Source organism: Tamandua tetradactyla, chromosome 14 (assembly GCF_023851605.1).
Source record: "Tamandua tetradactyla isolate mTamTet1 chromosome 14, mTamTet1.pri, whole genome shotgun sequence".
In the NCBI taxonomy this organism is placed as follows: Eukaryota; Metazoa; Chordata; class Mammalia; order Pilosa; family Myrmecophagidae; genus Tamandua; species Tamandua tetradactyla.
The window spans coordinates 67,755,029-67,778,822 of record NC_135340.1 but is presented as its reverse complement, the minus strand read 5'-3'; the positions used below and the strand labels follow the sequence as shown (position 1 = coordinate 67,778,822).

At 41.5% G+C, this 23,794-nt stretch overlaps 1 protein-coding gene across 2 annotated transcripts in view; it reads left to right on the top strand.

Moving 5' to 3' along the window:
• ONECUT1 (one cut homeobox 1) overlaps positions 1–23,794 on the top strand; it is a 35,911-nt gene that overhangs the window by 8,037 nt on the left and 4,080 nt on the right. The window lies entirely within an intron of this gene.

The window sequence follows — 23,794 nt, the reverse complement described above, 5'->3', positions numbered from 1 at the left end:
ACTTCTGGTTTTCTTTTTCTTTAGATGAGTTAATTTAGTAAGATAAAAGCTAGACAGAACCATATCCTAAATCTGACAACCTATCAGATTTGTCAAAGCAATTGATAAAGGAGCTCACTTGGTTGTGCACATGTTCTATGTCAGGTAGTATCCTCGGCACATGGATGTTCTCATTTAATACCCACCATCTATGCCATTGGCTCCCAAACCTTGCTACACATTGGAATCACTTAGGGATCTTTAAAATACATCTATTTTATGTATTTAAAATACAGAAAATACATCTGGCTGCAACTCCAGATACCCTGATTTAATTAGCATGGGATGTGACCTAGGCATTGGGATTTTTTTTTAAAGTTTCCTAGATTATTTTAATATGCTGCAATTGGGGAACTACTAATCTATTTGGTAGTTACCATTATTTTCCCTACTTCTGTCTTTAAGGAGGTTAAATAATTTACCTGCAGTAATACAACTGGAAAGCACTGAAGGCCTGGACTCAGCTTTTCCATCTCAAACCCAGAACCGTTTTACCCTCCACCCCGTACCTCTATTACTAGTTACCCCAGGTCAGTAGACCCAGCATCTGAAAGTGTCTGATTCACCCTCATAATCATCCAATCTAGAAAGTCTCTGCATAATAAAGGTCTGATAACTGGAGAGTGCATGTCTTCCCTTGGAAACTGTCAAAGAGAGTTACTTATGGAAACATTTCTTTTTTACTCAAGACTTATAAGAGACTTTCTATTGCTCTCTTTTGAAGAAGCAGCCAGATGGAGCAAGCAAGGCAGTAGTAGAGCTAGAAGTGGAACCCAAGTCTCCCTAGCCATTTGTTCACTTAAACAATTATTGATGGGCAGGGTCCATCTCATTAGATGTGCTCTGTGTGGGTAGGACTGGTCCACTGGGACCTGCCTGGAGGAAGCCCTAAGGTCCCAAACACTCCCATACTTTCAGGCATCAGAGTCTGAATCTGTAATTGGGCAGCAATTACAGTTCTTGGCTTCACATCAGTCCCTGTCTTTCTAGTCCAAAGCTTTCGTATTCTTAATATTTTAGGACCCTGCACTAAAAATCATTAAATCCACTAAAACTCTGTGTGTTGGCAAACATCCAGAAGGCAACTTAAAATTTCGAACACTGCGTGTTTCCATGTGTTTCTCACTCTCCCCTTTGCATATGCCATAGGGTACTCAGAATCGACAGTTTCTGAAATCGTTGCCTTCTTTTTCACATCTGGTGATGATCTCATGGTCCCAAAGAGAGGTTATCAGAGGCAAACAATAAACTATATGCCTTTTGCTTTCTTTCCTGTTGTCTTCAAAAACAGATCAATGGGGAAAATTAAATAAATAAACGAGTGCAGTGCGCCATCTAGTGACGCCCGTGCTCACTGCAAGTTCCGTGACGAATGCGTGAGAGGAGTGGCTAACGTGATTCAAGTATTGATGGAGTCACAAAAATCGTTCATTAGAGCAATTTAATCTTTGCTATTAAATGTCCTTTCAATTCATTTGGGGTAATTAAGATGCAGTTAAAGTGATTAAATTCTAATTACTTATGCTAGACAAAGACATATTTGTCACACTAATGCGGTTAACTAAGGACTCAGAAAGAAAGTTAACATTTACTTCAAATGATGCAACTGGAAAAATCAGTTCCTCTTTTCATCATTAATCCAGTGAGCTGGGTGATTATGTAATGGCACTGCAAGCTCATTAAATAGGGGAAGCGCTGATTAAAATGACTGCTAAGAAGAAAACCTGAACAAGAAGTACCTCAGTAAAGTTTGGTCAGCAATCCTGGGCAAAATTATTGTTTTTTCTTTCCCCTATCTCAAAGTAATAAACAGCTCCTGAGTTTTATTCTGACATTAGAAGACATGTGCCTTGCAGAAAGCTTTTATTACATCCTGCAGATCTTGTTAAACCAAAAAGTATTTTTGAGTAGTAAATGGATTTTTGGGGTAGAGAGCAAGGCAGGTGAGCTTGGTCCAGGGGAAGAGAATGCCTGAAATAAACAGCTCCAGAGGAAGAATCTCCACTGCACACTTCAGAAGCCGCTTTCCTTCCCACTCTTCCTATTAAACAGTCCTCTTCCTGCCCCACGTTTCACTTTTATTGACTTTGACCAATGGGAACAGATTCTTCAGCCCCAACCATGCCACATTTGATTCTTATACATATGCTGAAGAGCACTGGATATCGCACCTGCAAACTGGTCTTTTTTTAACATTTTCCCACATTCACATGATAAATCATAAACCATCAGGTCACTGAAGCTATTTTGCCATCATCTCCATAGATAACAGTTCCCAGCCTCTTATAATAGCTTAATTATAAGTGCTCATAAGGGGAGGATGGATTGAAAACCTAAGGGATTTGAAATTTGCCTTCTGCACAAAAATGACTTTTTAAGATGGTGCCTGGCATCTGCCTGGGCGGATGATCTAAGGACAAAGATGACCAGTCAGATAATCGAAGATTATTTTCCCCAGGAAACTGATGTCCTTTAATGCTGTTAAGTTTGCATTTTGTAAACCATAATTGTGGAGTTCGTGTTTTTCCTCTGTTTATCGCATAATATTAATGCTGTTTACTTTACAAGCAAAAATGTTATTAAATGTCTGTCACCTAAGTCAAACACCTACCTTTAAAAAAATGAGTTGGTCAGCTATTTGACTGTTTACCGAGCCATTATTAATTTTATGCAGCATATTATGCCAGTTTAAATTACGAGGGGGAAAAAAACCTGGGCTTAGAATCTAGTGCCCTGGAGACAGGTTCTTGCACTAATTAACTCTGAGACCTTGTCAAGTCATTTAACCTTTTTGGCCTCAGTGTCCTTCAGTGTAGAATGAAGGATTTGGCCTTAGGGTACCTTTCAGCTCTCACATCCTATGATTGATTGTCTTCTCTGACAACTGTGTCTCCATGGCAAAGCCCAGTTGGAATCCTAGTCTCTTATCTCAATTTGGTGCTCTATCCCCAGCATCAGGATTAACAAGGTGTACAGTCCAGGGTGCTGGCCTCTCCAGCAGGGTCTCAAGCCAGGCTCTCCTGTCAGAAGCTCAGGGGGAAACTGTCTGGTGAGGAGTGCTATGCCTTCTGGCACCAAAGTGCTCCAGCTTGAAACTGTCTATGTCCTAGCGAGGCTGTGGATCATCAGAGCTCCTACACGCTGCTTGTGGCAATGTGAATTGGCATCATCAAAAAGTAATTTGGCGCCATCTCATAAACCTAAACCTGAACATATCCAGCAATTATGCTCCTCAGAATATACTCTAGAGAAACTCCCAAATGCTCCAGAAGACATGTACAAGACTTGGTAGCAGCGGAGTTCGTAAGAGCCAATAACTGGAAACACCCAAATGTTCACTGACAGGGAACAGATAAATTGTGGTCTGTCCATCTAATGCAGTCTGATACAGTGATGAAAATGGATAAGCCACAACTACACACAACATAGAGGAATCTCAAAAGCAATGTTGAATTTTTAAATAGCAAGCTAGAGAGGACCACACCAGAACCAAGCAATGCTAAACAACTTATTGTTTAGTGATACATAGATATGTGGCATAAACCATTTTTCAAAAAACAAAGGAACAATAAGCACACATTTCGAGAGAGAGGTTACCCCTGGTAGAGGAAGGCAGGGAGACAGAAGGAGAAAAAAACAGTGTCCTGTTCCAGTTCTTTTGTTGGGTGGTACATTTGCAGAAGTTCTCTTTGTTATTATGCTTCCTATCTGTGTAATACATATTGTTTTGTAAATGGTAAACATTATTTAAATTTAACGGGGGGGGGGGATTGTTTTTGTCTCACCTCCCCAACACCAAAATTTGGACCAAACAAACACCAAGACTTGTCCTAAATGTCAGCCCTCTTCGGAATTATAGATTTCTAGAACTTGGGCCAACTGTGGAAAGAGCATAAGAAATGAAAGAGGAAATTCCACTGGCTATGGAAGGAGAGGTTCATTTTTTCATTCGTTTTAGCTCCTGCCATGCCAGGCCTTCTAGGTCTGCAGTAGACTTGTCTCCTTACTCCCTGGGAACTCCCAGGCAAGTGGAAAGGTGGACAATAGCTACTCAGCTATTTCCTGAGTTGTTTTTTTGTATGCCAAGAAGAAGGTCGGGAAGTGGAGAGGTGACAATTAATTGATGACCTGGAGGCTGAGAGGGACTCGGGTCAGTGATGGAGAAAGAGGCAGAGGGAACTGCAACGAGTGTGGAGGGCTTGGCTGAAACCCCTGCAGAAGATTTCTTGAATCTGAATTACTATATAGTTGGAAGCTTGTCTCCTCCCCAGCACAGCTGAGTGATAAGATATAGTCTCAGCAATAACAAAAGGATTCTCTGAGGCTGTGATTTTCAATAGCCAGGAAAGGCTGAGCATCGTATCCTATTCCTCTAGGATTGCAAATCAGATTGGCTGGAAGAGATGGAGGTGAATAAAAAGCCTCCAGGTGATTCTCATATAACTCCAAGTTGAGAATTATACTATTGAGGATAAGAGAACATAACCTTTCTTTTTTGCCCCCCTATTTTACAGTTTCACCCTTATTTCTGGAAAACCCCATAGCTCCATACCTTTATATATCACAAGTTCACTCAAGAATTCAAGATTCAAGTTTCCTGTAAGAATAATTGTTTCCACGTGCTCCTCCACATAAATATTATTACTTGTCTTAGGTCCTTGCTATTCAATGCATGGGTTTCCAGACCAGCAGCATCATCCTCACCTCGGAATTTGTAGGAAATGCAGACTCTCAGATCTGACCCCAGATCTACTGCATCTGCATCTGCATTTTAACAATATTCCCAGGAGACTCATGTACGCATTTAAGTCTAAGAAGGAATGTTTTGGGTCATACTATATCATTCAAAAGGTCAATTTTCCTTCCTTTACCAAACATCGATTGGGCATCTTCTGTGTGCCAGGCAGTGGGCCAAGTTCTAGGGCTTACAGGATGAATGAGACTGTCAAATCCTGGAGGAGCTCGCAGGGGGAGATGCACGAGTAAATAAAGGCCTACAATACCTCTGATGAGGGCTGCAATCCAGGTAGGAATAGAGTTCCATGCAAGCAGAAGAGGAAATGGAAAAGGAAAAAAATAAATAAAGCTGGGCGAGATCGCAGAAGTACCTTGTGTGAATGTGTGGGGCGAGGAGCTCAGGGCTGTGATGGCAGGAGCTGAAGGAAGTGTGACATGTAGTGGAGTGAAATGATCAGACTTGTGCTTTTAAAAGTAAGCTGGAAACTAGAGTAGATGGATGGGAGGACACAGAGCAGGGGCCTGGCTAACAGGGGTGTCAATAGATTATGAGGGTCATTGCTCACAGAGGCGGGAAGAATGCGCGGGCCAAATTTGAGAGATATTTCTTAAGTAAAATTGAGAGACTATCGTGGGGTAGAGTTAAAATGAAAGAGAAACTGACTCCTCTGGTTCTAGTTTGGAAACGGGGTGCCTAGTTATACCTTTAAATGAAAACTGGCTATGTTTATGTAAGTATAAAGATAGCAGCACTTCACCTAACCACACTATCAAGCTTATTCTTAAGGTAGGCAGGCTGTCTGGTCTCTGCACAGAGTTCAGATATAAAATCAGATCACCTCGGCCTCATTGAATCATGTCATTAAAGGGGGAGGCAGGATGTTAGCATGATGCTAATAGATCATGCTATCCATGATCCAGCGTGGCTTTCACTTGGCAGTGTTGGTGGGCAGTGAGGGACACCCCTGATTCCAGCCAGCTGCCTGAAAACCAGCATAAAGCGTTAGCCCAAATCCATCCCTGCCCTTAGAGAAACAAAAGTAACCCCCAGCAATGGTAGAAAGGGCACGGGCCTTCTGTTAATAAACAAAGACAACAGGAGAGGGGATGGCCTGCCAGGTTGGAGACCTGCTGGAATTGTTCCCCAGAAGAGGGGCAGGCAAGTGTCCACAAACCGTGGTTTTAGTTGCTTTCAAAGCTTTTTATGATGGGATCTAAACATTCTAAAATCAAGCATAGTCTCATAAGAAAACACATGTTGCTTTTCTCTAAGCTACTTATTGCCAGCACAAGCCCCAATTTTTAAAAAAGAATTCATTGCTTTTAATTAATAAATGTTTACTTTTGAATACATAGTAGATGTGCATCTTTTTTATTTGTTTTTGCATGAAACAACATAAAAAGGTATGCAGAGAAAATGTGTCCCTCCCAACCTATTTAGCTACCCAGTCCCCTCCCCTGGAGGCAAGACCTGTTGCCAGTTTCTTGTGTGTTCTTTAGAGATAGACCATGGCTTTTCAAGTGCATGAGCCTGTGGACATGTGTGTGTGTCCCTCTTTGAAAATAACCAAGGGCCTATGCCATATCCCAGGCAATAACTTTCTAAGGCAAATGGTAAATGGCTCTTGCTTCCTTTAATTCTGCTCTTTTGGCTGATTCACAGTTGCCTTCCAGGAAATATATTTACATGTCCAGCAAGCTGCTGCCCAGAGCGATTATTGGAGCAATGAAATTAAAACAGCACAGGGTGGCCACCATTCTGGGTACATTGAAAATGGTTCCAAATACTTAGATGGCAGTCCCCTAGTCTAGCTCTTTTATGAAACAATTCAACAAGCAAACGTTCAAAATTTAAGCTTATAAAATACATCCTATCTTCTGCCCAGCCTTCCTATTTTAAAGTAATACATTACCAGACACACCGTTACCATTTTAAAGTACCGCCCTCAAAACAAGGGTGCAGATTTTTCCCAGCCGCTTAATTATTATAGTATATATATATATTTATAATTTTGTATCTTGTTTTTGTCATGATATAACCTTAGTAAGTTTTTTTACATACAATAATAAACTGCCATTTGTTGGATATTTACATGTCCAAACACTTCGTATGTTTTATAATTTAGTTTTTAAATTCCAATGCTTTTTAAAAAGTAACTCCCTTGTAAATATATATTAATCAAGAGAAAAGAAAACAAAATCTCTGTACTCCCTGTACAGAGAGATAACCACTATTTGTTTGAGGGTACAGCCTTCAAGTCATTTCACAATAGGATGATACATACATGCATACTATTTTGAATCGTCTTAAATTAAAAACATCATGTTAAATTTATTATGGAACATTTGAAAATACATAAAAGAAGAATGGAAAAAATAAAAATCTCTGATAATTGCATCATCCTTGCCCACCCTTCTCCCGTGCATCATGAGTAGCATTCATTCATTCACTCATTCATTCATTCAAGAGATATGTTATGGGGTGTTGACAATTTGCCAAACAATAGAAAAAGAAGCAAAAGCCGTCTGTGTGCTACTGGAGTAATCTATGTTAGAAAACATTCTACAGATTTTCTATTTTATGGCTATACTGTTATTTATCCAACCAACTTCCTATTTTTGGACATTGAGATTGGCCCATAAATTGGTTGCACAAACATAAATTATTATGACTTTATAATACTTAAAAGGGAACTTATATTACTCTAACAACAACCTTTCCTATCATTGGACATTTCAGTTGTTTTCAGTTTGTTTTTGCTATTATTAATGAATGACATAGCAGTCAGCAACCTTATCCAAAAAGCTTTACTGAATGTTTGTTTTCATCTTTCAAAATAGTTTCTCTAATTATTAAAGTAATACATACCCGGTGTAGGAACTTTGGAAAATACGTAACATTGTAAATAAAACAAAATCCAACCAGCCTTAATTCCATAACCTGTAATGCCTGTTTATATCTTGGTTTGTTTCCTTCTACCTACATGTATAAATGACATCTAAATTTTATTTTCATTGAGAACATACTCATGTCATTAAATCTTTTGCAAAAGCAAAATGATTTTTAAAACTTTTTTATTTGGAAATTGTTGCAAATGCAAAAGTATAAAGAACCTCTGGTTCTTGGTTTCATCTGCTGATGCCAGCCCGGATGGATAATCAGGAGGAAGAGTGGGGCGCTAAAACCCTCCTTTTCCTTTCTCACTTGCCAAAGAGGTTCCTCCCCTCTGTTTTAGTCGTTCAGCAGCAGCCAGGACACATCAGGATAGAGGAGGTTGTGACCTAGTGCTCAGAAAGCTCACAGCCATTCCTCTCATGGTACCCCCTGTTCTCACTCAACTGCCTCTTTCTTCAAAATCACAGAATAAACAGCCCCATCCCCCACAGCAACACATCACCATAGACTCTTCCAGCCCTGGGCCTGCCTCAACCCCACATATACACATCAACTTCTTTTCCTCTGTGAGCCTCTCTATGACAATCAAAGTAACTGGATTTTACAGGAACAATTTCACTGTGAGGAGAGGGAGGAAGGGTTTCTGGGCCTACCCTAAGCTTGCCAAAAGATACCACAAAGCAGGCTTTCCCAGACCTGAAAGCATGGGAATCACTTGGTGCTCTTCTTAAAATACAGATTCCCAGGCCTCTCTCCTAAAATTCTGATTCATTTGGGGTGGGGTCCAGGGAACCTATCTTTTCAAATATGCATAAGGGTGATTGTTATGATTTGGCAAGTTTTGAAATATTGCCCCAGGAACAGTGGCTCTCCAACTTTATTGGACATCTAAGTTACCTGGGGAGCTTCTTTAAAAGCTTGTTACTGGATCCTAACCTCAGAGAATCTAATTCAGTGGCTGGAGGATAGGGCTTTGAAATGCACATTTTTTAAAAAACTTTTTTTATTAATTAAAAAAAATTAACAAATAAAACATTTAGATATCATTCCATTCTACATATACAATCAGTAATTCTTAATATCATCACATAGTTGCATATTCATCATTTCTTAGAACATTTGCATCAATTTAGAAAAAGAAAAAGACAACAGAAAAAGAAATAAAATGATAATAGAGAAAAAAAAGACTACATACCATACCCCTTACCCCTCGCTTTCATTTACCACTATTTCAAACTGAATTTAACATTTGTTCCCCCTATTATTTATTTTTATTCCATATGTTCTACTCTTCTGTTGATATAGTAGCTAAAAGGAGCATCAGACATAAGGTTTTCACATTCACAGAGTCTCATTGTGAAAGCTATATCATTGTTCAATCATCATCAAGAAACATGGCTACTGGAACACAGCTCTACATTTTCAGGCAGTTCCCTCCAGCCTCTCCGCTACATCTTGAACAACAAGGTGATATCTACTTAATGCGTAAGAATAACCTCCAGGATAACCTCTCCACTCTGTTTGGAATCTCTCAGCCATTGACACTTTGTCTAATTTTACTCTTCCCCCTTTTGGTCGAGAAGTTTCTCTCAGTCCCGTGATGTTAATTCTCAGCTCATTCTAGGGTTTTTCTCAGACCCTTGATGCTGAGTCTCAGCTCTGAAATGCACATTTTGAACACACATCCCCCCCATGCCTCGGGTGGGGTTGATAGATTTGGACTCTACCCTAGCGACAGTGCTCTGGACTGTTGAGGGCCTCCCTGTTCAGACTGTGCTCCTGGACCAGCAACTAAGCATTCCGTGGGAGCTTGTTAGAAATAAGGAATCTCAGGCTCCACCCAGACCTATAACAAGATACCTAGGTAACTCATGCATACATGTAACTGTAAGAAGCACTACTTTAGAATAGTGGTGCTCAACCTCAACTAGAATCACCTGGGGAGATTTACAAAATCCCAGGGCTTAGGCTGCACACTAGATTGAATAAATCAGGATTTCTGGGGATGGGGCACGGGCATCAGTGTTTTACGTTTCCCAGGTGACTCCGGAATATAGCCAAAGTGAAAAGCTTTCAAGGTTCTTTCCAGCCTCTCCCAGTGCAGAAGCCAGGCTAGCCCAGGAGCCCAGTGGGAGAGGTGTATCATTCATGGATCCAGGGATCCCACAGCCAGAGGGCCCACCCAGAAAAGTCCAGTGACTTGACAATTTCCAGAAGAAAGAAATAAAATGGTATTTCATTTCACCATATTTCTAAAGGCATTCTCCATCTGAGTCCTTCATCCCTTGAACTTGAATTTCTCCAAGGCAGTCTCCTGGGGTCATCTCATTAATCTATTATTATGGTTTCCCCCCCACAGTCTCTGTGTGGATATCTGTTGTCATCGTCCCCCCATCTGATCCTTATCTCCTTTATATTTAACTAAGGGGTCCATGGACCAGTCATCACCCAGACTAAACAAGGACAGCCACAGAGAGCACACAGAACAATAGTTACCTCTGTGCTCTTTACCCAGAGCCCCTATTTTGGGTACCTCAGCTGGATAAGACTGACTACCCTACTTTCCAGCTCATTTCAATGTCCCAGCCCCAGTTCATCCCCTCTGCACCCCTTCTTCCTCCAGTACGGTTCTTCCATTCTCCTCCCTCTCAGGCCTTTGACCATCTTGTGGCTCAATGATAGGAGTGGTGAAAATACCAGCTCTCCCTTGCACTGATTTCTCAATGCCAATTCAGAAATATCTCTACTGTGCCATTAAACATCAAAACCATTGCCCAGTAAAGGAATTAAGGATATTTCATGGAGATTTATTCTGTGTATACACATTCAAAAGTTAAAGACTGTCTTAAATGTCTCCATTTTCTATGGGACTATGGCCAAGTTATTCATTCAACAAGGATGCTAAGTATACCAAATAAGTAACCCATGGTCTGTTCTCATGGAACTCATGGTCTTGTGAAAGAGATGGGTGGGTAAATAGCTAAGTGTCCACTGTACTCACATCTGCCCCCGAAGCACAGTGAAAGGACACTGAGTCAGGCAATGGAGTTAGAGATCCAGGCCAGCTACTACTTGCTTGTGTGTCCATAAGCAAGTCACCTAACCTCTCTAAGGTTAGTTTCTCTGTCTACAAAAAACAGGAATGGAACTCAGACTCACTTCTCCCTCACCTAAGTTTTGTGGGCTCACATGGCAAGGTCTTGCAGAGGTGGTTTAAGTGCTGTAAAGTAAGACACAGGTGCAAGCTATAGTGATTTTATTCTTCCTGACTGGGAATCTCAGTTTTTATTGGGCTTTTTATGGGCATGCCCAGGAGAGTTTCCATGGCTTCTCTGGCTACCCACAAGTTCACAGTTACAGCAAACATAGCTTGAGTCCAGCGGGTTGTATTGGCTCCACCTCCCTCTACTGAGAACCACAGTTTCCAGACAATCCGTGAGAGATTTTGCTTCCCAAGCAGATGTTCTCCTTGGCCATTTAAGTTAGAACTCACTGGTGTCACTTTTCAAATTGTACATTGTGCTGTTACCCTCTCCAAATGCCACTTACAGCTGCCTCATTCCAAACACAAATTGGGGCCTGGCTTATAAAAATATATATAATACAACAAAATAGCTCCAGGCAGAACAGATAATGTTGTGGCCCAGGTCCAGTGCAGTCTGAGCTCTAATGGTAAAACTATTGCAGTCAATCCATTGGCTTTTTTTTTAACTTTTTTTTATCATATAATATAACATATATACAAAACAAAGAAAGAAAAAAGCAGTAGTTTTCAAAGCACTCTTCAAAAATAGTTACAGGACAGATCCCAGAGTTTGTCATGGGTACCATACCATCATCTCAGATTTTTCCTTTTAGCTGCTCCAGAATACAAGAAGCTAGAAGGAATAAATATTTTTTATCATCACCATCGACTTTCTTTTTCTTTTTTGTGAAAAAATAACATATATATAGAAAAGCACAGCACAACAATTAGTTGTAGAACAGACTTCAGAGTTTGATATGGGTTACAATTCCACAATTTTAGGCTTTTACTTCTAGCTGCTCTAAGATACTGGAGACTAAAAGAAATATCAATTTAATGATTCAGCAATCATACTCATTTGTTAAACCCTACCTTCTCTATATAACTCCACCATCACCTTTGATCATTCTCCAGCTCTTTAGGGGTATTTGGGCTATGTCCATTCTAAATTTTTCATGTTGGAAAGGGCTGTCAATAATATGGGGTAGGGAGAGGGAACTAGATGGTGTTCTGGAGAGGCTGGGCCCTCTAGGTTTCAGGACTTATCTGGTCCAGGGACCCATCTGGAGGTTGCAGTTTTCTGAAAAGTTACTCTAGTGCATGGAGCCTTTGTAGAATCTTATACATTGCCCTAGGTGTTCTTTAGGATTGGCTGGAATGGTTTTGGTTGGGGGTTGGCAAGTTATGATAGGTTGCAATGTCTAATTGAAGCTTGTGTGAGAGTGACCTCCAGAGTAGTGTTTCAAATCTATTTGAACTCTCTTAGCCACTGATACCTTATTAGTTACACTTCTTTTACCCCTTTTGGTCAGGATGGAATTGTTGATCCCACGGTGCCTGGGCTGAATTCATCCTGGGAGTCATCTCTCATGTCGCCTGGGAGACTTTCACCCCTGGGTTTCATGTCCCACGTAGGATGGAGGGCAATGATTTCACTTACAGATTTGGGCTTAGAGAGAGTGGGGCCACATCTGAGCAGCAAAAGAGGTTCTCCAGAAGTAACCCTTAGGAATATATATAGCTAGGCTAGGCTTCTCAGCTACCTACATAAGCTTCACAAGGGTTAAGCCTCAAGTTCAAGGGCTTGACCTATTGATTTTGGTGTCCCTAATGTATGACACAGTATCAGGGGATTCCCTAATGGTAAAGTTTAATAGTTCTATATAATCCACTGGGCTGTGACCTCCTTATTTTGGGTACTGACCTGGAAAGTGGGCTTTGTAACCTGCCGTAAGTTCACCCTTTACATTTCTCTCCCTATCCCTATTTTTTAAAAAAAGAAAGAATTATGTTTTATTTGCATGCTTCTCCCCGACCCCCCAAATATTGTCTTGCAGAATTTACTTTGAAAAGCAGCTTCAGTTGTCAAGGCAGGTTTTGGGTCTCATTGAACATGAAAAGCTGACCAAACCTCTCTTGTCTTTGCCCCAACCTAGATGAGGTTCCTCTCAGCAGCAGTCAGGGTGAGAGCAGAGCTGCCCAGCTGCTTTGCTTTTTTTTTTTCTGTCAACTTCATTGAGATCTAAATCACATGCCAAGCAATTCACCCATTTAAAGTGTACAACTCAGTGGTTTTTAGTACATTCACCAGGTTGTACAACCATCACCACAATCAATTTTAGAGCGTTTTTACCACCCCAAAGAAACCCCATATCCATTAGCTGTTACTCTATTCCCCCCACCCCCCAACTCTGCCACTCCCCAGCCCTAGGCAACCACCAATCTACTTTCTGTCTCATACATATGTCTATTCTGGCCAGCTGCTTCTTTTTTTCTTCAATGATTTTTTTTTTATTGAAGTATAATCATCCAAAGTATGCAATCAGTGGCTCACAGTACCATCATAAAGTTCTGCATTCATCATTGCAATAGATTTTGAACATTTCCATTATTCCAAAAACAATAAAAATAAGAATAAAAAAAAAAGAACAACCAAAGCATCCCATCCCCCCCCCCATTATTTTTGTCTTTTTTTCCTTATTCATCTGTCCATTCACTGGATAAAGAGAGTGTCAGTCACAATTTTTCATGCTCACATGTTTACACCTTACAAGCACTATAGTAGTAAAAAAAATAAAATAAAATAAATAAATAAAAGGACTATAGTAGTTCAATCATTCTCTAGAATCAAGGCTATTGGATTATAGTTCAACAGTTTTAGGTGCTTCCCTCTAGCTAGTCCAATACACCAAAAACTGAAAAGGAACATCTATATACTGCATAAGAACAACCTCCAGAAAGACCTCTGGACTCTATTTGAAATCTCAGCTACTGAAACGTTATTTTGTTTCATTTCTCTTTCCCCTTTTGGTCAAGAAGGCTTTCTCAAGGCGGCAATGCCAGGTGCAGGCTCATCACCAAAAGCCATTCCCCAGGTTGCTTTACGCCCTGAGAGTCATGTCCCATGTAGAGGGAAGGGCAGTGAGTTCACCTGTGGAGTTGGCCATGTCTGACCAGATGTGTTTTGATGACTTTCTCCCCACCACTGAAGCAAGCCCTGAGCTCCTGGAGCCGGGTGTGCAGTGATGTCTCTGCCAAGCCCATCAGCAATCTGAGTAACTGCTCTGGGCTGGCTCTTGAGAATCTACAAGTGTACCTTTGCCTCACAGTGCACCCCTGTCTGTTTGTTCCCAGAGGCCCCACTGCAGCAAACGGGCTGAGCGCCTCCATAGCTGTCAGGACCTTCCTCCTTCAAACCCAGACCATACCTCCCTGGAGTGACTCAGAGCATCAGACTCACGTGCTCAAGAACACGTGACACTCCAGGCTGCCGGTGTGTTGCCTTTTCAGTACTGGCACTGGCTTTCAGAGAGAAGACACTGGAACCTTAGGAGGCCCTTATTAAAATGCCAGCCTTTCTTCGATGGCAAGCAGTTTCACAGTGCCCTGGAAATTGCAGCCTTTCCCTTTTACTTCCCTCTGGCCCACCTCCTCTGTACCACCCCGTGCAGTTGTTTGGAGAGAGAAAATACTTGACTGTATTGTAAGAACTCCCCAGATACAAACCACATATGAGCAGACAGACTGCCCCACGCTCATAAATCTACATGTAATCACCCAACCCTGGTTCTTCCCAGATCCTCTCATTCATTTCACCCAGCCTCTCTGGGGTTCCCCACCCAGACTTCAAGGCTGAAACAGGCCTCTCCTCAATTATACTGACTCCTGCTTCTCTCCTTCCCAGAGAGAACTGTTTTGGAACCACTGTGTGCCAGGGACTATGTCAAGTGCTGCCACATGGGCCTCCCTTGATTCTCAGAGAGGCTTTGAAGTTAGCTGTCATCCCCATTCTACTGAGGAAGAACCTCAGGATATTCAGATAGTTACCCTAGATCTTGTGCCACCTCTTCCTACTCTGTGAAGCCACTATCCCCTCATAGAGAAAACATGGTCTTACTTTTTTGGGTCTTTGGGTCTTGAATTTGAGCCCAGCAGACATGTACAGCTTCCCTTCACATCCCAAATAATAATGTTCCTTAACTGTCTTATTCACATCAACTTCCCAGAACCAGACGCCCCTTTACCTGAGCCAAAAGTCCTCACCCACTCCTTGAACTTGCACCCCCCCCCGCCCCTTCCCAAGCGTTCCATTGTGCTTGATCCATTCAAACCATTTTCTGCCCCTTCCCGGTTTCTGCCTTTCTGATCTTGTGCATAGGCTTAACAGGTCCTCTGCTCTGGTCATCTCTCTCTCCACTTACATGGTCCATGGAACAAAAGCCTCCTCACTGGACATATCTAAACCTCACATCTCCCTTTTACAAAGAGATAACACAACCCACAGTAAGCATTTGCATAATAGAGTTGGTTTCAGAGATGCAGCAGAGTCCCACTCATAATAATTCCCTAACGCTTTTTCTGACATACCACTCTTCAAGAGGGCTGCCTATAAGAAGAAAGGAGAAGATCGTTAAGTCACATTGAGCTCCGATGAGCATTCACTTGGTGGCTCTCTGTTGAGCAAATGACACTGTTGGAGTTGGCGATTTTGAAGATTAATAATAAATATAATATATTTAATAATAATAAATATAATAATAAAATCTGTCAAGGGGAACACCCAAAGACTCATCATTTCAGTGCCCCTGGCTGCTTATATCCTCTGTTTTTGAGTGAAAACACCTGGGAAAGACAGCTTACATTAGTTAAGAGGGTGCATTCTCTTTGTCACCATCCTATTCAAAAAGCTGACAGAACTGTCTGCAATGCAGTCCTGCAGGAGGTAGCCATATGGCTTCTTTAGGACGCCTGTTCTGGGTAGAGGGAAGAGCAGGTGCAGATGCCTTAGGAGGGTGCCCACCTGGCTCATTGGAGGAGCTTCTAACAGGCCAGCGTGGCTGCGGAAGAGTGAGGCTCAAGCAGCTCATGGGGAGCAATTGGAAGGTTCTAAGCAAAGGAATGTTATGATATGGCTTATATTTTTAAAGAATTGATCTAATCTTCCCCCTTTATGTTAAAATGATGGCTCTGCTTCCTATGCTTTGCATCATACCTGGGCTTCCAAAAATGTAGAGACGTACCGCTGGTGACATGCAAGGTGATTTTAGGCAGTGCCCACATTTGGCAAGATGATTTTAGGTGTTTCACTTCTCAGCAAATCAACATTTGGGACGTGGCATTATGGATCACTGAATCTCCTAATAAGAAATTTATTCCCTCTTCAATTATCTCTCAATCCTGACTTTATCTAAAAGAGTCTCACTTGTGACTAATAGGTATTTTAACACTTTTCTACCGTTTGTTTAAATCAGTAGACCTGAAGCTCAGAGCTTTTGAAAGGCAGTAATGTCTAGCTATAATTAAAAGCACTATTGTATTCATAGTATTTATTTTGTGCTTACTTTCTACTTATGGTGAATGATAATGGTTTTACACTGAGTTGTGACATCAAGTTAATTCTTAGTAGCTGCACATCAGTAAAAGAAGGAAATCAATTTAAAGAAATGTGTTAAGCCATTCAGAGTAGCAATGGTCAGTGGACCTCACAGGAATGGTGCTGACAATGCACTGACTGGCCTTTGGGCCTCTGCTCTGCCCTTGCTGCCTCTGCATACCAAGGGGATGGGAATTTCCTTCCATGAGCAAACAGATTCTACACGGCTGTGTTGGGAAGAGTCCCCTGGGAAGACTTGGATAAGTAGCAGGTGCTCATGATCCCTGACTTTCTCCCTCTTCTTTGTTGCCTCCCTCTGGGAAGCTCCTGCTCCTGGGGTGAACCATTGTGGGAACTGTAGAAAGAATAGGGGGATGGAGTGTACAAGCGGTTGTTTGGTCCCAACTCTGCTGTCTGCTGGCAGGACAACATTGATGAAGATACTAAATTCCCCTCAGCCTATTAAATATGATGCCTCCCTCATAGAGCTGTTGTCAGAATCAAATAATGTCTAAAAAATGATAGGCATGTGGTGTACTATTCATTTGACTTCATTGACACCTTATTCTACCAGATACAATGGCTCCCTGGAAGTGCACCAGTCCCCTATTTTCACTTGTCTGTATGTGCAACTGTCCGTTCTCTCCCCAAAACACACAATTCTCTGTATTTCTACTGATATAACTAAGATAAGCTAAAATTTTCAAGAGGGACTTTACATATTATGTATAAGAGTAATTCAATTTATGAAGTCCAGTTTTCTAATATTACAAGACCTGATACTATTTTTCACTAAGCACATAGGTCTTGTCCGCCTTATCTGAAGGTACTCTGCCCCAAGGGCCTTGCCCCTCCATCATGCCCACCCCAAATCTCTGCCTCCCAGGAGTGGGGTTGAGACAGTGGTAGATGGAGAGTCTGACAAAAGAGCAGGCATTGCCCAGTTATCCCCAGAGTGAATAGCTGAACCTTCACACTTCTCCAGGCATCCATTTATTACTTAGGAACCAGCAGTCCTGGACAGGTTCTGCCCTGCCTGCCACCTCCCTTTGGAGCACTGCTGAAGGTCGTTTGCACTACAAGTCCTAGAGCTGCACCTTGACAGGATGGTGAGTCACCTAGTCCATTCCTTGCATCTTACAATCAAGGAAACTAGACATAGATTGGATAAGGGATTTAACCCATTCAATTACTTAGTGACAGAGCCAAAACTAGAACTGAAAACTCCTGACAATTAATCCAATCATTTTTCCATTATACCACCTCCCTTATAGACTAGGAATAGAGTGTATAACCTGATTATACATGGACCCTCCACAAACTTTCAATAAGTACTTATTGAAACCCCACCTAAGAAGAGAGCCTTATTCTAACTCAAAATTCCACATGAAACAGCAAACTCTGGGACAAATATACCAAGAACATCAGGAAGCACAGCTATTTTAATAAGAAAATAGAAACTCAGTAAAAAAAAAAAAAAAAAGAGAGAGAGAGAGAGAGAGAAAGAGAGTGTACCTATTGCTTAATGGCTCAGAATCCTAGGAGGACAAATGTTTAACTGTTGACAGGGTCTGTGGTCGTGATGGCTATTTTAATCGCTAAAGCTGATATGCTTGAAGCAAGTGTAGGGAATATGTTTTATCACTTTCATTCAGATGCACATGGATCTAGAGTATTTGCAGGACTGCTGCTGTCCCTGCAGAGCCATTACCTGCTGTTCTTGAGAAGTCATAAAGGATGGAGAAGACAAAATGGAAAAGTCAATACAGTGGTTGTCTTTTCAAAAGAGAGAAAGGTTACCTTGGAAAAGTTTTAACTGAGGTAATAACAGACTTTGGAAATCAGAAGGGTCATGCAGCTGTACATTCATTGACTAAGAGAGCCTTAAAAACTGTAAGTGTCTTAAAATACAGTCTGGGGCAGGCCATGGTGGCTCAGTGGCAGAGTTCTTACCTGCCATGCTGGAGGCCCGGGTTCGATTTCCAGTTCTTACCCATGTGAAAAAAAAAATACAGTCTGCTCATTTAATGGATGGAGAAAAGAGCTCAAGGAATCTGTGTCCAAGTTCATACTACAAGTTAGAGACAAAGCAGTTTCAAGCCTGATGTGTAAATTCAATGCGTATATTTGAATCTTGACTATAAAAGGGAGTAAGGGTCAGAAAATTAATTTGCAAACATCAAGAATACTCTTTAAGGGTTTATAGTTTCACCAATCACTTTGGCATATATTATTTTATTTAATGCTTATGACAATCCTGTGCAATAAGAAGGCCTCTGTCCTCCATTTTGCAGCTGGAAAACCAAGACTCAAAAAAGGTTGTGTGCCCAAAATCAAACATCTTTCTGTGACCACAGAACTGAGGCTTGAGCTTGTATCTTCAGAGTCCAGATTCATCCTAAGAAGTTGCATTATAAATCCGTCTGACATGATAAATTTCTCCCAAGTCAATATGCCTGTGCCCAAATGTTGCCAGAAAAATTCTTGGCAGGCTTTCACATAACTTGATTGGCACTTTAGATGTTGTAAAAATCTTTCTGTCATTAAATCAAGACAGTTATAAAATATAATACAGATATATGGATATAATTTAATACACGAATATTTGACTGACAGCTGATTCTAAGAGGTTAGTGTATACCAGCATCTTATAAAGTGTGTTCCAAGGCAGAGTTAAACTCTACAGTGAAGGACTAGTTTGTTTTTCATTTCCAATCAGTTCTGGACCAATGCTTTTGAAAATAGAATAAAAAATTAACTACTGGAAAGATAATGACACACTTGAATGTTCCAGCAAAGGCAAACTGCCATAAACATTTCCAATTGCTTATTCTCAACTTTCTGTACTCATTTCGTCATAGGCCTGTAACAGTTCACAGACCAGCATCACTCTGCCAAATGCACTTTGAGAAACACTGTTCTAAAAAATGTCATTCCTTAGGAATGTCAGAGACATTCCATGAATAAAGAGTTTCTTGATCAAATAAGTTGGGGAGACCTCATTAGCTAGAAAATGTCTGGGCACATTAGCACATGAAAGGCGCTGAGAAGTCCTGCAATAAAACAGCTCGCTTAAGCATTAACTTAGCATTTCCCAAACTGACTTGACCACTACGCTCATGGAATTCCTTTCAGTATCCTGCAGAGCTCCCATTTCTTGAAACACCATGGCTCTGACTTGCTTAAGGTGGATAAAGGATGGTCCCCAGGCATGCCTGAAATGGAAGCCTCCATCCTTCACCCACACCCTCCTCATGCTCTGCCTTGTGCCATCTTCCATGCTTACTTCTCCCTACTGCATAGGACTCATCGTGGGCAATCTCACCCATAAAGAACCAAAGTCATCTGCCTGAGACAGCCCCGCTATGCTTTGCTCCTACATCCTCCTCACCCACCTTCATGGAGATGATTCATTGCAGGTCCTCTTCTTGTCCAGTACTGCCTTTCACAAACAATAGGAATCCCATTCCCCTTAATCCAGTTCTATAATAAATATTTATGTATTTTTAATTGAAACTGTATACCCACACAAAACACATTCATTGCTATTCTCTAAGCTAGCAGTACCTTTTGTCTTGCCCCATTCCCACCTCTACTCTCTCTCTCTATCTTGCACACTTGTGGGATCTCATGACCTCCTGTTGGCGATTCTACCTTAGGATGGGAAATCTCTAACCCTGAGGTGAAGTCCACAGAAATTCCAAAGCATTGCTTTCGTTCATGTTCTCTCATTCTAACTATAGTCCTTCAAATGCTTCTAGAAGTATGATTTTATTTCTGTGGGTTACTCCTCCTAACCTCTTCTGGTGACCCCGTAATCCTCAACCAGCTTTAACACATTCCCCCATTCTGCTACTATCTTTACTTTATTATTCAGCAACCCAACTTCTGCAGAGTTCTGTCCAGATATAGCCACGTCTCTCCATTTATTCACAGCCACACTACTTCATCCCCTCAGTACGCACAGGATTATTGAGCTGCATTATAGCCGGGCGCTATGCCAGGAAGTCCTGGAGATATAGACGAGTCAGCCAAGGTCCCTGCTCCAAGAGAATCCCACTTTGCAGATTCTGACATTGTGACGGCAAAAATGTTCAGGCACTTGGGGCAGGAATTTCCAACCTGCATTTCTCCAACACGAGTATTTTGTGATTCGTTAATAGATTGTCTCACCCCAAAAGGGTTCTGGGGTTAAATAAATTTTGGACATAGAATTATTTGTGCTAACTCACATTATGAATTTTGAGGAGGAGGTTATATAAAATAGGTTTTTCTAAATGTACTTGACCTGCAAACCCTCTTTTCAAGGTATCCCTGTTTGAGATATTATCATTCCCTTGATGTCATTTGGGAAATGCTGGTTCAGGGGGAGCTTCAGCCCATTTAGTCCTATCAGCTGCTGAGGTCCAGATTTAAGTCATTCAAGCATACATCCTGGTTAGGAGAAAATGGATATCTCTTTCTGGTTTCCTGTAGCTCTGTCTTTTCAGTTATTAAATAAGTTGAGTCTGCCCCATTTACTTTTTCCGTAGGTATGTGTTCTGTGTAATTTACCATCTAGAGCCCTAATGACTTCCAAATCTCTATTTCTAGCTCAGGCCTCTCCCCTGAGCTCCAGAACTCCACATACCCTGCTGTCTTCTGGACAGCTGCCTATTGGAGATCTTTAACAGAATGCCCAACAAGCCCTCCAAATGCAATTTGTCCCACATAGAAATGATTACTGCCCTCATAAAACTCATTTCCCCATCTGCATTGCATCATGGCCCCATTACTGTCATCCAACCAGAAACCTGGGAGATATCCTGAACTCTGACCTCCCCTCCAAGTTGTCACTGAGCCTCTTAAGTTTACCTTCCAAATATGTCTTGAATCAGCTCCCTATTCTCTATCCTAAACTGCTGTTGTCTAATTTTAGGTCAATATTGCAGTGATTTCCTAATTAGCTTCTATCTTAGATCAGGTTTCCTGGGAAACAGATACTGAGTTTCTGAGACTTTCATGCAGTAAGGTTATTAGGCAATGCTAAGGGGAGTCACCCCTATGGGGGAGTGGAGGAGACAAAATCCAGCAGAGGGAGGGTTGAACTGAGACATAATCATAAGAATAGCCTCAACCAATCCTTTGGAACAGGATAGCCACTCCAGGTTATCCTAACTCGAAGCAAGGGGCCAGGGAGGTGGGGAGAACATGGGAGGGCCGTAAACCAACACACTCCCACTCCCTCAACGCCACCCACCACCCCTCTTTTCCCTCCCTATTCATCCCCACCTGGACTGGGCAGCCTGCCCCTGGGTGGCATAACTTTTGGTTAAGGGCAATTCCCAGAATGGACTCCAGCACCTGGAGGAATGGTTGCCTCAGACCCAAAAGGCAGCACGCCACAGCACCCATTATAGCATCCTTGTCCCCAGTCTTGCTTCTTTCCAGTCACCCCCCCAACACCATCAGAGGGATTTTTATAAACCCAAATTTAGTCACACTGCACTCTTATGAAGATCTTTCAGTATTTCCTCCTTACCCACAGGATAATTCTTTAGCCCCTCCCCAGTCTGGTCCCTGCCTACCCATGAAGCCTCATCTCTCACAACTTTCCTCCTTGCTTGCACTCTTGCTCCACTAATACAAACTTATCAATCCTTCACAAATACTGCCTTCTCTGCTGGAATAAGTTTTCCCCACTTCTCTCATGAGCAAACTTATTCATCCCTTAGGGCCCAGCTTAAACATCTCCTCTCATGCAATGCTTTCCTTCATATCCTCGAGTGGAGATGATATCCTGTGAGCTTTTTAATATTCTTGCAGTTATTTGCTTATCTGACAACCAAACTGAGCTACTTAAGAGCAAAGCCCATGTTATATTCATTTTTTGAATGTGAATGAATGAATCAATCAACCAGGTATAAGACTGCATCTACATGGGCTGACTCAGACCAACTGGAGTTGAAGTCAGTTAGCTGCTTTTTCAGGGACTTAGTCTAGTTGCCCAGTGATGACTCTAGGCCCCTGAGGGGTGTGAGGAGGACTATTTTGGGGGAATCTCACCTGAATCAGTATCTATGCTCTCAGCTCAAAGCTCTGAAGGAACTGAACTTTTTTTTAATTGCTCATTTTTTACTTTTTTTTATTATGCAATTTTTAAAAATTTTTTATTAATTAAAAAAAATTACAAGAAAGAAACACAAACATTCCCAACACATACACTCAGCAATTCACAATATCATCACATAGTTGCATATTCATCATCATGATCATTTCCCAGAACATTTGCATCAATTCAGAAAAAGAAATAAAAAGACAACAGAAAAATAAAACAAAAACAGAGAAAAAAATTTTACATACCATACCCCTTACCCCTCCCTTTCATTGATCACTAGCATTTCAAACTAAATTTATTTTAACATTTGAAGGAACTGAACATTTAATAAAGTTATGTTGATGCTGTCCCCATGGTGGCAGTGGACAACAGGCATGAAAGGTATCATATTTTTACATGTGCTCTTTTATGACTGAGACCTCCCACATGTCCACTTTAAAATTTTTACCTACCCTTGTATTTACTAAGGTTTGGACCAGGTAACATTCAAGAGGAAGCATCTATAGAAGAGAATATCTATCTATTTTCATTTTACCCCTTTAAAATTTTCTATATTTTGTATGGTTTATAATATGCATAATGCAGCATCACAATAACACATGTATAATTTATAAATAAATAACATAAGAAAGTATACACCCAAACATTTTTTTACTAACATCAAAAAAATTGGGGGGTCCCCTAGATCAGACCCCAAAGACTGAAGACTTCTTCAGCCTTCACCCATTACCTCTTCAGCTGATCTGATTGCTAAGCTGATTTGTATTGATAGACACTGAAGGCCTTCGGGGGACTCTGAAATCCAGGATCTCAAGCAGCTAGGAATGAAAATAGGGACAGGCAAAGAGCAGGGTCACTTACGGAAGCAGAAAGGCTGAATCTAACCAGGGCTGGTGAACAATCTGGTATGCAGTTGAGAACCCAGGATACACAGAGGCATGAGGTGAAGCAGGAGGCAGCAGTGGGCAGGGCTGGAGGTATGAGCAGGTATGAGAGAGGGACAGTGCCTACCTCCACCAGGAAACACATCCCATCTACCTCTCACTATGGTTGGAGCTCCAGTCCAGGTGTCACCAGGCAGATGTGAAGGTGACAGTGGCTACTGCAACATGCCGATATTGGGGAAGAAAGAGCAGCAATCTGATTGGAGTTGGGATCTAGGCTCCAGAGCACTGTTTACTTAGGTCGCATGGCTATTTAGGGATGGCCATAGCAGTTGACTGACGCTTGAGTTTTGGGGGTGAGGGTAGGAGTTTTTATTAATGTACCACTTAGTACACTTGGCAGATGGAAGCTGGAGAGCCATATTAGGCTAGAGAGAAGAGTATGGCAGCTGAGTTGAGCAGAAACCCTGATCCAGCACCAAAACCTGGAGGCAACTGGGATGGTGCTCCAGGATGGCTCTAG